This window comes from Cavia porcellus, unplaced genomic scaffold (assembly GCF_034190915.1).
Source record: "Cavia porcellus strain 051 isolate PalLab524CR breed Dunkin Hartley unplaced genomic scaffold, mCavPor4.1 scaffold_16, whole genome shotgun sequence".
Classification (NCBI taxonomy): Eukaryota; Metazoa; Chordata; class Mammalia; order Rodentia; family Caviidae; genus Cavia; species Cavia porcellus.
The window spans coordinates 38,169,488-38,184,149 of record NW_026947499.1 but is presented as its reverse complement, the minus strand read 5'-3'; the positions used below and the strand labels follow the sequence as shown (position 1 = coordinate 38,184,149).

The 14,662-nt window shown below is 37.8% G+C and overlaps 1 protein-coding gene across 43 annotated transcripts in view; it reads right to left on the bottom strand.

Annotated features, from left to right (window-relative positions):
- Rbfox1 (RNA binding fox-1 homolog 1) overlaps positions 1-14,662 on the bottom strand; it is a 2,027,889-nt gene that overhangs the window by 78,442 nt on the left and 1,934,785 nt on the right. The window lies entirely within an intron of this gene.

Here is a 14,662-nt window from a genome sequence, read left to right as displayed (position 1 = left end):
GACCCTGAAGGGCACATTTCCTATTACATGCAGGAAGCAGAAAACACCTAAACTTTTAACTCTGCTGCAAACTCTGAGGTGAAGAATGTGAAGTCAAACCAACTAGAACTGGTACAGGTTTGTATCTAACACCTTTGCCCAGGCTGATTCTCCTCCCAGAAATCCTTACCCTTCGCCTGGACAAGTCCTCTCCCTACCCAGCTCTGGGTTCTCTTCCTCTTAGAAACTTCTACTGCATTTATCTTCCTCCCTTCATCTTCCTTCCTTTGGTTTTGATTTAAGCATAGCTTCCTCCACTGATGCTAATCATGATTCGCTCATCTCTTGTCCCCAAAGGACCAGGAACTTGGGCTGAACTAGGCAGGAATAACTAATGAGGGAATCCAAAGGCTTCTCAGAGGCAGCCAGACTACACATCCAAGAAATAAAATTGGAATGGGGTTCAGAAAGAAGGAAAAGAAAAGGTATTTCACAGAGTCCATTTAGTATCAACTGAGCACAAGCACTGGTATGTCCACAATGAAGGACAAGGTCTTTTCCTACAGTTTTGTATTCTTAATAGAAAAAAAAAAACAATCAAAGAACATCTACATGCCTGGGCACTGAGATTCATGTTATTACACTATGATGAAGCTCCAGTTACAATGGTAACTGGAGATACTCAACTGAAATACACAAAGACACAGGAGATAGCAGCAAGCCAGCTTTATAAAATATCAAAGAGTGACAGGAGCCCTGAGGCACCTGTTCCATGGGGCTCTGCATGCGTCATGTGCTGTCTGGACATACACGGCCTCTACTGTGCTGGTCAAGTCACATGGAAACAGAGCTCTGTTCTAAGGTTCAGTTTTCCTGATGTCACTCAGCCCAGGAAAAGAGCCAAGGTTGCAAAGTGGGCTGAGAGGAAACCCCACAGACCAGTGGCTGAGTTAGCACAAAGGACCTCTGCAGACCTCAGCCCCTTTGCTTGAGAGCTCAGCTCAGAAGAGAGGGAGTAGCAACATCACCATGCTTCTGGCAGGTAGCCCCCTTTATCTACTGTGTGGCAGGCACTATGCTGGGCTCTGGGCCCCCTGTACTAAACTTCATGGACTTTCAAAACAACAACGTTGTTGTTCCTTCTAGCCTCCATGTGATCAATGACAATGACAGACACAACCAAAGAAGAAAGGAATGATTATGAATACTACCCCAATCATGAGGCACTAAGATAAAGTAAAATAAAAATAAATTAGAACTGTTTTTATTATGGTCCTGGAGATTGAACCTAAGGCCTGTGCACTGAACTTGATAAACTTCACCAGCCCATTTTTATTTTTACTTTGTTTTATTTTTTTAAAGAGCATCTTGCTGAGACACTAAATTGCCCAGGCTGGGGCTGAACTCTGCCTCAGGATCCTGCAGTGCTGGAATTACATTCATGTGCTGTCATGTTCCAGCTTAGAACAATTTTTACTAGATAAAAGTATTGTGACTTTGATAAAAGTAAGTTGTATGTTTTGGGATTTTATCACTTTGATAAAAGTGAGTTGTATGTTTGTATATGTTGCTTTTGTAAGTGAAAAAGGTAATTACTGATGAGTTGTCAGTGTTAAAAATATTTTGATTTTATATTTTAAAAAGACTTTTAAAACTCACTATTAGCCAAAGAATTTTTACACTGCACTTGCCTCCCCATCCTATAATAAGGGCCAGATAGTATCAGTCTTTCTCTACATGTGGGAATAAGGAGGCAGAGAGTAATTATTTTGTTTAGCAAAAGCAAGGAACATTCTATAAGGCACATTATAGGTGAAAAATAAGCTATGGGTTTCAGTCACTTTTCTAGCTTCTTCAGTTTTTAGAATGTTTTTTAAAAGAAATTTTTTAAAAATGGGATTTCTTTTGACTAAAAAAAGAAAATGGTTGTAAGTAAAATTTCAATCGTAGACAAAGGAGAATGAACACTTTCCTGCATCAGAAGCCTACAAACATTTTTGTGTGTGTCTGGTGCTGGGCATTAAACCCAGGGCCTTCATCTTGTGCTACATCCCCAACACTTTATTTTGAGACAGGGACTCACAAAGCCACCAAGTTGGTAAGCCTGTACTAGTGGTCCTCCTACCAGAGCTGCTCAGAGTGCTGGAATTACAGGCTCATTTTACCACGCACAGCTTAAACTTCTTTGGAATTGGTGCAATACTTTGGGAAGTGGTGGTAATTCCACTATTTGTTCCTATAACTTCCTGTGTCACCATAATTCCCCAGAGAATGCCAAATGATCAAGAATGTGGTGAATCCCTCTGCCATGTGCCATCCTAAGAAAATGTAGGCTTATGGAAACATTAAGGTGTGTCTTTCTCTACCTCACCCACCAGATTTGCCACTTGTGTGACTTTTGGTTCCTCTCCAGAATCAAAATGAAAGGTAAGTTCTTAGAATGGACTTGGACACGGAGGCAGCCACTACAGTAAAACAAAAGACACTCATGAAAGAAGACTTCCGGAACTGCTTCAGAAAGGGGACAGTTTGTGTGTGAGGGGGGGTGCTTTGAGGGAGATCTGGGTGTTCTACTGTGTCTTCTATTGTGATAGTTTTTGAAAAAAAATTAAAATTAGACATTAATCTTATTTTTCACTCATACCTCATACTAGCATCAAACTTCTGTTAGATTCAGAGGCCTGGGTAATTGCCATAAGGTCCCTGCCAAGAAAGGCGGCTATTTCCAACTGACAAATGTATCCAAAAATTCATCCAATGGCCCAATGGACTGTGCATGTTTTTGTTGTTATGCATTTCTGAACATCAGACTAGCACTGAACTAATCCATGTAAGAATATTTCCACAGTTAATACCTAATGTTTTTATATAAGCCTGAAAGATGTGTTTCTCTGAAAAGCCATGGTACAGCTTTAAATACAGGGATGTTTCCACTTAGGCACAGATGTTCCAAGGAAATGTTGCATGTATATTTAATTCCTATAAATCAAGTCATGTTTTAATTGTACCAAGAGATTTCCATATTTAAAGGAGCCCTGAAGCAAATCTGCCTATCATGTAAATAATCCCTCACTCTATTTATTTTTGTAAGTTTTGACTTTAATAATAATTCAAAAAGAAATACGACATTGCTTCTTTTCTCTTTTCACTTATTTTAAGTTAATTTCAACTTTTACAGAAAAGTTGCAAGAATAATACCAAGAATCTCTGTACAACATTTTCCTTGATTATTTGAAGTTTAAAAATCTGAGTGACTGATCCTTATCCATTTGCTTCCAAACTTTAGGCTAAAGATGGTTTAAAAAAGAAAAGTATTTAATTTTATAAACATAACAATTCCAAAATTTCTTGCTGAATCCTTAAAAAGGCCAAACATCCTGCTTAAAATTTAACTTGCCTTTTTACCTACTCTACAACCCTGTAAGGCAGATACTATTATTGTACTATTTCATGGAGGAAGATATTGAGACAGAAATATGTAAGTTCTTGTACAAGGTCACAGAGATTTTGTGGTGTTGAATGCAAAATCATAACAACCAGGTGCCAGAGCCTGAGATTTTAATAATATTCTTCTAAATATTCTAAATATTTGGGTGTTAGCAAACTTTAGCTAAAACTGGCCTCATTATCTGTTTTGTAAGCTAAGAATAATTTTTGCATTTTCAGTATCTATAAGCAACATTTGGCTGGAACACAGCATATTCATTTGTGTTTTCCATAGTTTATGCTACAACAGTGGAGTAAAGTAGCACAAAGTAGTTGGACCAGTCAGTCCTCATGGTCTGTGAAGCTCAAAATATTTGCTACCTGCTCTTCATCAGAATAAGTCTCCTAGCCAATGTCTTAACACCCTCTCAGTGTCTGGAACAATATGAACAGTAACCACTGCTTGGGATATCAATGTTCCTTACCCAGGTAACTGTCATTAAATGTTTCAGAGGATATCATGTTATCAGTACAGATCAAAAGTTTTAAAAGTCATCTTTTAAAACACATTTGCTCCAAATTTCTTTTGAACTTACTCAAACAAAAAGGACTCATGGAGTATTTGTGGATTTCTAGCAAATCAGCCACAATAAAAACACAGAATATGAGTTTTAACTTCTAAGGTTTGGTTTTTCAATTTCACTATGTATAGAATGAATTTCTATATACAGAATAAATCTTGTGTAGATAAGAAAATCCTGTTCGCAAGACTGAAATAAAACAGTTTCTAATTTCTAAGGTATAGCTGAAAAACGATAGTCTTGTCAATTTCTCTTCTAGCCACTCTGATTACAAGATATTCAATGTTCCGGAGGTCAAGAGATGTCTCAGAACTTTAGTTATACTTGTAAGGTAAGGATGACAATATGTGCTTTATCCAATATAATTTTAAGGATTCAATCTGCTCTATGGAAATGCTTGGTAAATGGATAAGTGATCTCAATGATAAGGACAATAGTAGTAATTGTTATTGAGGATATCAAAGTATGTCACTTTGAAGACTTACTTTGCTCCTTTCAGAAAGGGGTGCAAAACAGAGCTAGCAAACTGTTCTGTTTGGCCTCTAACATAATGCTAGGTACAATGGAATCAAGCAGTGGAAGATTAGGAATTAATTGGAAACACTGAAATGTGAAAGCTTTAATGTGATAGATCATGTCTGGCATTGGATGTGGAACCAGAAAACTGGGCCATGTGGTTCTGGTCCACTTTGCTGCTTGGCAGAGATGCTCTGGGTGATGTGGAGAATTCAGTATTGGTGTACTTGAGACAATTCCCCTCAGACCTGCAGCACTGTACCTATTTATCTTAAAGGTAGCCACAGTGCACTTACTTATCTTACAGACTGCTCCTAAAGAAATTTTAGTTTTCAACTTCAGCTTAAAAAAATTTTGTTTAAAAGCTAAGCACAGTGAGTTTTCAAGTCTCTAACATGAACACAGAGGCTCCCTTCTCCTTTTCCCTTTGTCCTCTCTCCCCTCTCCCTTCTCCCTATCTCCTCTTAGGAGCCCTAAAGTCTAAAAACAGCTGCTGAGACAGGCTCTCAGTTTCCTCCTCTATATCCCCTACACACCATCACAAAACTTTATTTGGAGAGGGACTGGATGTCTCTGTGGAATGGCGGTGGAAATTCACACTGAGTTGCCACCCTAAGCCTTTCTAGATTAGGTTTAAAATCCTGACCCTACTTCTAGTGAGAGCAGAAAATATGCTTTACCTATGAATTTCTCAAAATATAATTGGATAACCTTATTTAAATATGCCTCCCACAAAACACACACACACACACACTGCTGTAGGCTGAAAACAAATAAAATACTTCAGCTGGTGAAAATTGTTTTCAAAAATGACAAGAACTAATATAGAGGGTTTCAATCATTACCGTACCACATGTATAAGATCACAATACTAGATTCATTTTTTGTTCAGAAAATATCAGTGATGTTAGGGTGGTCATATCTTGCAATGATAAAGGGCTTAATACAATGATCAGTAGATATCGATTAACCTTTGCATCAGATTTAAGTATGTAACCCACTAGCTAATTTAATCTCTCAAAAAATAACAGCCGTTGGCGTTATTCTTTCAATAATCCTTGTTTAGTTTCCATAATGGTATACAGTTTAATGAAAACCTCATTAGAATGTAGCATGCGGCATAATTAATTCTGCCTGGCTCTTTGGTGTAAATAGCTAATGCAGATCCTGAATTCCATTTTCCACCAGCTTTATTAATTTTTCATAAACCAATATTGTGACTGTAATGGGATGTAACACTTCCACAGAAGTTCCAGTAATGCAGTAACTGTCATCAATGCAGTTAATCCAAGCAGGATTTTTGCCATTTGTGAGGTGGCTCTTCAGCACTTCATTTTCGAGAGACAAAGGGGCAGTGTTGTTTTATACTTGGAGAGTAAGTACCTACACACAATTACATTAAGGGTTTTAAGCAATATTTGGTGAATTTTTCTCTATTTACAATTATTACAATTGAATTGATTGGAAAATGATAGCTATGCAATTTGAAAAGGAACATTAGAGAGGGAAGCAAAACATCTTCAGAATTACATCGTTTATAACTGAATAACAATACAAGGTAAAACACTTTATTTGTTTTTAAAAAAATCACCTATTTGAAACCTCTGTTAATTTACTTTCTTGTAAAACATTTAGACTAGACCAGAAAACAAGTTTTATATGAACTTTTATGTTGGGTATGAGTTTAGTTATGAAAAATTCAATCAGGGCAGTGAGTGTGCAGGCGCAGGTGGAGCCTTCTGCTTTCACTTTTGAGGGCTTCACTTATCCCTGGTAAAAGCCCTTTGGGGAATCTGTCACTTCCTCTGAGTATAGATGTAGGTGCTAACTTATCACCAGACAGTTTTGTTTGTTTGGTTTTATTTCTGATGTTTATTATTTTCTTAGAAGGTCTTTCCATTGTGCCCACCACCGAGGATAAATTCCAGAATCCAGATTCCTATGTGTGATACTTTCATGTCGTTTGCAATCTATCTGTAGATGGTACTCTTTGATCTCAGCAGATCAATATTTTTCAGTCTTTGGAAAAAAAAACTACTTGGCTCAGAAACTCCCATCAGTAGATAACTGGTAAAGATCAAGCATATATATATATATATATATATATATATATATATATATATATACATTTCTCAATGGATTTTAAAGATAAAGGTTGAGAAATGCCTTGAGGCTTTACCAAACTTATCCTTATTCAACTTTACAATGATCTATCACTACTTTTTTGACAAATAAACTCTTACTTATCCCTCAAGACCCAGTAACATTCATTTGACTCCTACTCAAAGACAGTTAGTAGTGTGCTGGCAGGCATCATTTTTTTGTACATTTTTTTCCACCCTGTTGGAATTTGGAGGGAAAGTCTACACTTATCTCTGCAACCTCAGCCTGAGCACAGAGCCCACTCTTCAATATTGTAACACTCTAGTAAAAGATTAAATAACAAACTAAGAGACAGATGTTGATTAATACATGTTTTCTTTCTTTGACCTTTCCCTGATGAACATCACATAACTGAGTGATCTGAGATAAGGTTATTGGGTTCATATAATGTACTACTGCTAAAATAGTGAATTTCATTAAAAAATTAAACTGGTTGCTTTGTATTTATTAAATCTAGATTCTCCCAACTAGGATCAGCAAAGTAGGGCCAGTGTTTCTACACATCCCACAAACTAAGAATGACTTTCATATTTTTGAGAAGAATAAATGACAAGTGTTTTGTCAAAGTGTACAGAATTGCCCTTAAAGTTTATTAGAACACAGTCACTCTGACTTGTCAATGCGCAGTATGTGGCTGCTGTTGACCATGATGACAGTACTGAGCAGCTGTCCAAAAGGTTACAGTGCTGAAAGTATCTAGAAGCTGACTGCTGAATTTCACTTTACCTTTTGTTCCTAGATTATAGCCATGTGGTGTTATGACTTGTCTTTACCATCATCCTTTTTCTCCTCTTCCTCCTCCTCCTCATCATTTTCATCATTAGCATCATTGTTATGTAACCTAAGCTTGCAATCATCATGGTTTTTACTGTTATGCTGGGTAGTTTTAAGTCAACAGAGTTGGTCTACCTCAAATCCTTCATCTTTTCAAAGATAACTTTGTGTTTCCCACTGACCCTGGTCAACTGCTGGAAGATGTGCTCTGACCTCTGAGAATATTCCTTCTCTGGTAAGGCTGCTTTTGTGAACTGGAGGCCTTGTCTTGCATGGTACAAGTTTGATTAGATGATTTATGGTAGCAATGTGATTTATGGTGAATGTCTGCTTCTGCTCTGGGGTGTTCAGGTTTGAGGTCAGCATGCATGTACAGCATGCCTGTGCAGTGGAACCTTAGTAAACACCAGATGACATGGTCAGGGGAGCTTGGTTGTCACACACCACTTCTGTGAGAAGTACACATGTGTATGAGACTCCAGAAGAGACAAAAGCAGACTTCTCCTGGTTTGTCCTGGACTTTATCCTATGTGCTATTCCCTTGTTGATTTCTGTTCAATATCTTTTTTTCTTTGCCATGATACTTTGTGCCTGTGAGTTCAACCACCTCTGTATTTGATGGGTCCTTCAAGTGAATAACCAAACTTGGATGTGGCCTTGAGGACTCTCAACACCAGTCAGATAAAATGTTTTTCACTTCTAGGATCAAAAAGTTAAAATAAAAGCCCCAGATGAGCAAAGATCTGGTTGAATGTCTCTCTGTAAATTTTCTGATCATCACTGATAGCCACAGTTGCTCATGTGTCACTGGTGGCAGCAGTTGCTAAGGTACGAGAGTTGGTAAGTAAAAATGCCTAGATATTTTTATTATGTATTATCTCTCCTGTGTCCTTGTGAGGAGCACATATGGAGGGCACACCACCATCTACTTTTACAGAGAAAGTGACATATCAAGATGGTGAAAAAATGGGGTTAAAATAAGTAAGGAAAAAAGGGCTTTATATAATAATTAGATTTTTTTTTGTTTTTTACAAAATTCTCCATAAGCACATTGTTTCAACATCTGTATGATGAAGGGTAATGGGCTGATTTATACAAGGATCTGGGAAGACACAGAGTAGACAGTACAGTGTTTGTCACAGAGAAAGTATTCTGGCTTAGTTTATTATTTTTGATGTTTGGAGTCTCTCAATATATTGATAACAGTCTCAAAAATCTCCCTATGGAACTTACCCACAGCCAGATATTTAAACCTCATTCTCCTCCTATGGCCTAAAGAGGGGGATTTCTACACACGGAAAGCACTGTCACCCTCTTCCTTATGGGGAGCACTCCTTGACAGACTTCCAATGCAACCAAAAGAGAACCAATTAATTTAGAAAACGCAATTTTCAGCATATAAGCAAGAACTGATCCTATCTGAAGATGTAAAATCCCCCACAGGCTGCATTAAAGATGAGCTGCATCCCTCCTTGGGACATGGAAGGACGCAGATAAAAATTAAGGCCAAATGTGGGCAGAGATGAAACAAAATCTGATAAGACAGATGGGGGAAGGAGAAGGGAGAAGCAAAGTGAATTGCAAGCAAAGGGGGAGGCAAAGGTAAACAGATGTACAAGATAAACTCTTTGGAGTGGAACATTTCCAGGCTGAAAATCCTTTGCTTGGGGACTTAAATCTGGACTCTCCTGTTCCAGTTCACTGAAGTGTACTACATTTGATTTTGGCACATGTGTAAATTATACAAAGCATCACGGAGCCAAAGGTCATTATTCATAAGGAACTGCTCCTCATGGCCACTGTTCAGCATCTAGTCTCGGCTGATTTCTGGGTGAGTATGCAGAAACATCAGGGCCAGGTAGACTTTGAAGGGTGCAAGTGGTGGTGGTCACCTTTTGCATCCGTGCTGTCTCTTCCAGACTGCTTTAGTAGCATCCCCAATAGCATGCTTTGTACCCAGGATTCTGGCAAAATTACCTTAAGGCCATAGTTATTGTAGGTTCTGGACAATACTACTTTTCTAAAAGTGCTATTATATTCAAATTGTAGGGCAGAAATCAAAAAGATGTTTGTGCAAAAATGTGACTGAAAGGTACATATACACTTTTAACTATACTGGGCCCTGTGGAATGCAAGCTGTGGGAACAGTGGTGTGGGAGGCCTCCAGATATCTTCCTTTGAACCAATTTTGAAAAGAATCATGTGTCATGGTAGTCAAAAGCCCATAAAAACCAATACCTTTGTACACATAATCCGAGGTCAAATACAGTTGCCCTTTCAAGATAAGCAATCATAGAGTGCCGTATCTAACTTCTTCGTTTCTAACCTTCATCTTAAGATTCCAATCCACTGTCCCATCACCTGACTGGTATTGAGTCACGTGGCCCATAGCCAGGTCCTTACTGACATGGACATAATCCAGGTGACTTTGGTGATCACCCTAATCCTTTATCTTTATATTTTACTTGACAGTCTGTGAAGGTCTCATCACTCATTATTATACTTGATCCTTCATATATACCTCTTTCAAGACCTGACCACTTTTCAAATGGGACTTGGCAGCCAGACATGTTCCTCTTCCAGTACGTGCTTTTTACCTTTTTCCCCCTCTCAAAATTAGAAATTTCTATTTTCAGCAGATGTATTCATTCAGAAATCTTTTCTCCCTCAGAGTAATAATAATAATAATAATAACTCCAGGACAATTGTGTATTGTCATTTTTTAAGGTTTTCTCGTTGATTTCCTCTGCTTCTCTCTACTTTTGATATTGTTTATCTGCTGTGGGGCCCAAACTGCATCTTAAATCTGCATTTCATTAGATCTTCACCTTTCCCCCTATTGATCACGTCTCATGAGTAATCTAACTCAATTCCAATTTTCTTTTGCAGGTGGGGTGCTCTCAACCACAGACATGAGTTATGTGTGTTCAAGTGGTGCATTTTATGAATCTTGTTAGGCTTTGCCGCCTTTTACCCCATGGATGGAATATTTAATCACAGGGATGAGTTGGCTGGTTGATCTATGGTATGGGCGAGCTCTGCAGTATATATCTTACTAGCAATTGAGAAACAGATAAATTTGCCATTTGTCAGCACCATGCCGACACCTTGGTACAATCTTCTGTTATTTATTTTTATTTAGTTTCACTTACTTATGAATTAAAGGTGCTTTAAATCAATCCTTTTGTTTGGTAGATATCATGATTATCTCTAAAAGATACTACTCCTATACAAAAAGTCTTTTGGTTGTAAGGCAAAGAAACTTCTCATAATTTTAGAGAAAATATAAGCATCTCATTTAAGAACTTTTCATCCAGATTCTTGAAAGCAATATTTCTAACTACTCCAAAGAGCTTGAGGTATGCTGTGAGGAAATGATATCTTCAGATACCCTGCTTCTATCACTGTTTTCAATTTTATTTAAGCTTTAAAATGGCATGGCCATACACATTGGCCAAAGTCTTCAAGACCCACTTCACCCTTAATTGACTTATCAATCATTTGCTTTGAGACTAAGCCTCCAAGGGTCTGAAGATGATTAGACTTAGGAAAATAATCGATGCTGTTAGCTTTATAGGAAAACACCCACCTGTCTTTGGAGGAGATTTATATATGTTCATAAGATATACTGATTGCACACATCTGCTTTGAGAGGTGGGTATTGAATAAGAATTTAAAACAGCTCATGTAAGAATGACATGAGGATTCGGGGTAAAAATCATGCAAAATGAAAGATCTTTTGCAACAGCTTTCTAAACACTACCCTTAGAATGTGTGTGTGAGAGAGCAAATGTCATAATTTATCAAAGCAAATGAATACCGCTCAGCTAGTAATTAAAGGTCCTCATTAAGAAGTGCAACTGCCTTACCCATTCCCACCCTGCGTTAGCAATAAAAATGCACTAGGGGCATTGAAAGGTTATATACAAAAATCAATAACTTGCCATTTTATAATTAAAAGAGAAAATAAATGTTAGGGACAAGTCTACTAAATTAGGAAAATTACCTTTAGGAGAGATTGAAAATATTGATTTTAATTTACAGAATATGTGAACTTTTCATGCTCCATTCTGAGAGACAATTGGAAGCTGGGTTGTTAATTCTGCATAAGCTTCACAAAATCAATAATTATGCTATGGGACTATTATGAAATTTGTCATTAACAGTGTCTCATATACAGAAATGACTAATAAGTCTGGCTTTCTATCTGAAGCAGATACAGGGTTGGCTTATAAAATATCCAAAGCAAATCAATGACAAGGTCTTCATTTCAGCTTTGAGGCACATTTTAAGTTGCAAAATGAATCCAGACTATTTCTATAGCTGGAAAAAACTTAAAATGCCTTATAAAGTTTTAGCCATGGGACATATAGATGAATGACATTAATAATTATAACCTGGATATGAATATAAATATATTCTACATCTATTTGCAGGTGTGGTGCATTCTATAGATTTGGATTGTAAGCTATCTACAATCTTAATGTTAGTGAGCCTTAAAATATTTAAGAAATTGTGCTATGGTGTTGAAATTGCAGTGATATTTCCTCGCACTTCAGAATATCACAAACTCTGTCTACCTATACCCACAAATATATAGGAGAAAGAAAACAGCTAGTTATTTAGGCTAATTTAGGTATCAACAGCACGGAATACAACTATTCAGTTTTGCTCATGAACATTTGTTTCCCCGTACTCCAAATTTTCTAGATTTAATTTCTTGGACCAACTCACAGAAATAATTGTGACTGTTCAGGGTCCTTAAAGGCTCTCCTGACACAACCAATTAAGAAAATTGAATGTGGTGATGCTAGTAGTGGTGACTAGAAAAATCCAGAATGATTTTGTTACTTCTTTAATTTTTCAGGTTTAGGTACAAGGCAGTAGCAGAACCACAGGGCATGGCCAAAAGAAATGATAGCATTAATAACAAAAAAGAAAAAGCAGTATAGGCTCATCTTGAGGAACTCAGCACTGAGATGATCAAAGCCTGACTTCTATATCTGACAGTTTATTAACAAGCTATGAAACCTTAGGCCAGTTACATAAACATTTTGTACCTTGGTTTCCTCATTTGCGAAATTTCCACAAGCACTTAATACATTCATTTTTGTAAAGTGCTTAGATGAGTGTCTGGCCTATAGAAATTTCTCAGTAAATATTAACCCTTATACCTTCCTTCTGTCATAATCTTGAGACCTCACAGTTGAGGCTGCAGCCCCAGTTAATTTGAATCACTGCTCTAAAAAATACAGATTAATTTATCTTTGTTGTATAAGCCAGTCTTCATGTCCTCTAACCACTCATAACCATGTACGTAGGACTGAAGGGGCTATTTGGTATTTTCCTGGTTAATAGAGCCAAGGTGACCAGCAACAGCAGCACAGGACAGAAAGATGCAGGCTCTCCTCTCACAGTTCCCATATCGGTACTATCTTCCCCACAAGCAGACCTCCTGTTTCTTGTTTGTGATCTCATAATTCTAGGGAGAAAACTTCCACACTGAGGCAACTCCTTGCAGCTGCACATGCAATAGAGAACCTGTCTCTTCCTTAATCCAGCTACTACATATCACAGGCTGCACCTACAAATGCACCAGAGCCACGCCCAACTCCTTTCTGACCATTTGGGGGATCTAAAATATCTTTCAGTTTCTGTGTGCTCCCCGAATGGATCACCATGCCGTGTTCCAGAAATTGACTGTCTCCATACTTAGGACTACTAAATTAGTCCAATTGGGAATTAAGTAGAGTCTCCTGTTCTAATAGCATGCTCAGAAAATTAATAGAATCTGTTCTCAGCTAATTTTCCCTCATGGCAGAAGAGTGGAGTATCACATCATTAATTTTTATTGACAAATGTTTATCTGCTACTGACTATGTAGTACTCTTCCTGTATTAATCCCTTCAATTCCAATAAAATCTTATGAGCTGCTTACTATCATTATCCCCATTTAACAGCTGAAAAAAATGAGGCACAGAGAGTTTAAGTAACTTGTCGAGAGTCACACTGCTGAGGAGCCAGGATTTCAGCTTGGGCTGTCTGAGTGCAAGTTCCATGCTCTTCACTATGCTGGGTATCCTCACAGGAGGTGGATTTTACAACATAATCTTGGACACTCCTGTGGTTATGTTCAACCTCTCCCATGAAAGGCAACATAGCTGTTACTTCCCAAAGATGTGGGGAGGGGAAGGATTCTTGTACTTAATCTAGAATTCTGCTAAATAAAATGCACATGTGAAGAACATATGAAAACACTTCCTATCTAAATCCAGAACTCACCTAACATATGCAGCCTTCTCAGATTTACCAAATTTTTAATTTTTGCTTTTTGTCGTTCTTTTTTGATAGCCAAGGTAAGTTTCATATGTTCATCTAGGATGACTACTTTGTATCAGGAAGCCAACAAAAGTTAGGCATCCCAGCAGGAGACAAACAAAAGATACAATTTACCCTCAAGAGATGTCTAAGTGACTGGGTCTAAGGTAAATTGGTTACTTATTTCTCTTTGTTCAAAAGCAAGAGCCCTATCAAAGAAGGCTTTGTTTACCACACTTCTGTGTCCAGTCTACACTAGGGTTCTGGTGGCTCCCTGAAGCCTACTTGATGAGGAAGAAGGCTTACAACAGTAGTGACAGGACAAGCTGAGCCCATCAAAGCAGGAAATCAGTCTCTGGTGTGTCTAGATTGTCTTCTCCCCAAATTGGACACCTTGGTTTTGGAATTGAGGGTTATATGGTACTTATAGGCAGAGAAAGGGTATGGAGAGAAAGGTGTACTTGAAGGCAAAGTAGAGAGAAGAGGAATTGCTAAGGGAAATTTATGAATCAAAAATAAAGATACCTTTGTTTTTACTCCTTTTTGAAACAAGACTTATTTTGGCAACTCCAAGTCAATGCCATGTTATGGAATAAGGAACTCTCTGCTTTGCCAGGAAAAGGAAAATGCAACCAACCCCAAATGGAAATGCATAACTAAAAGACACACAAGCACACTGAATTAAAATGGGCATGAGCTGCTCTCCACTTGTTCAATATAGTAATATTGAACACAGCCTTGATGCTTTTTTAGAGCAAAACCAACGTGGAATGCCACAAGAAGAAGGGATCCATACTTACCCCACAAGGTAAGGCATAGGATTCCCCTTTAGTTTTTAAGGGGCTTAAAACTCTCTTGGTTTTGCCCAAAGAAATCATTCAGCAGTTGTTAGGACAGGGATTCAC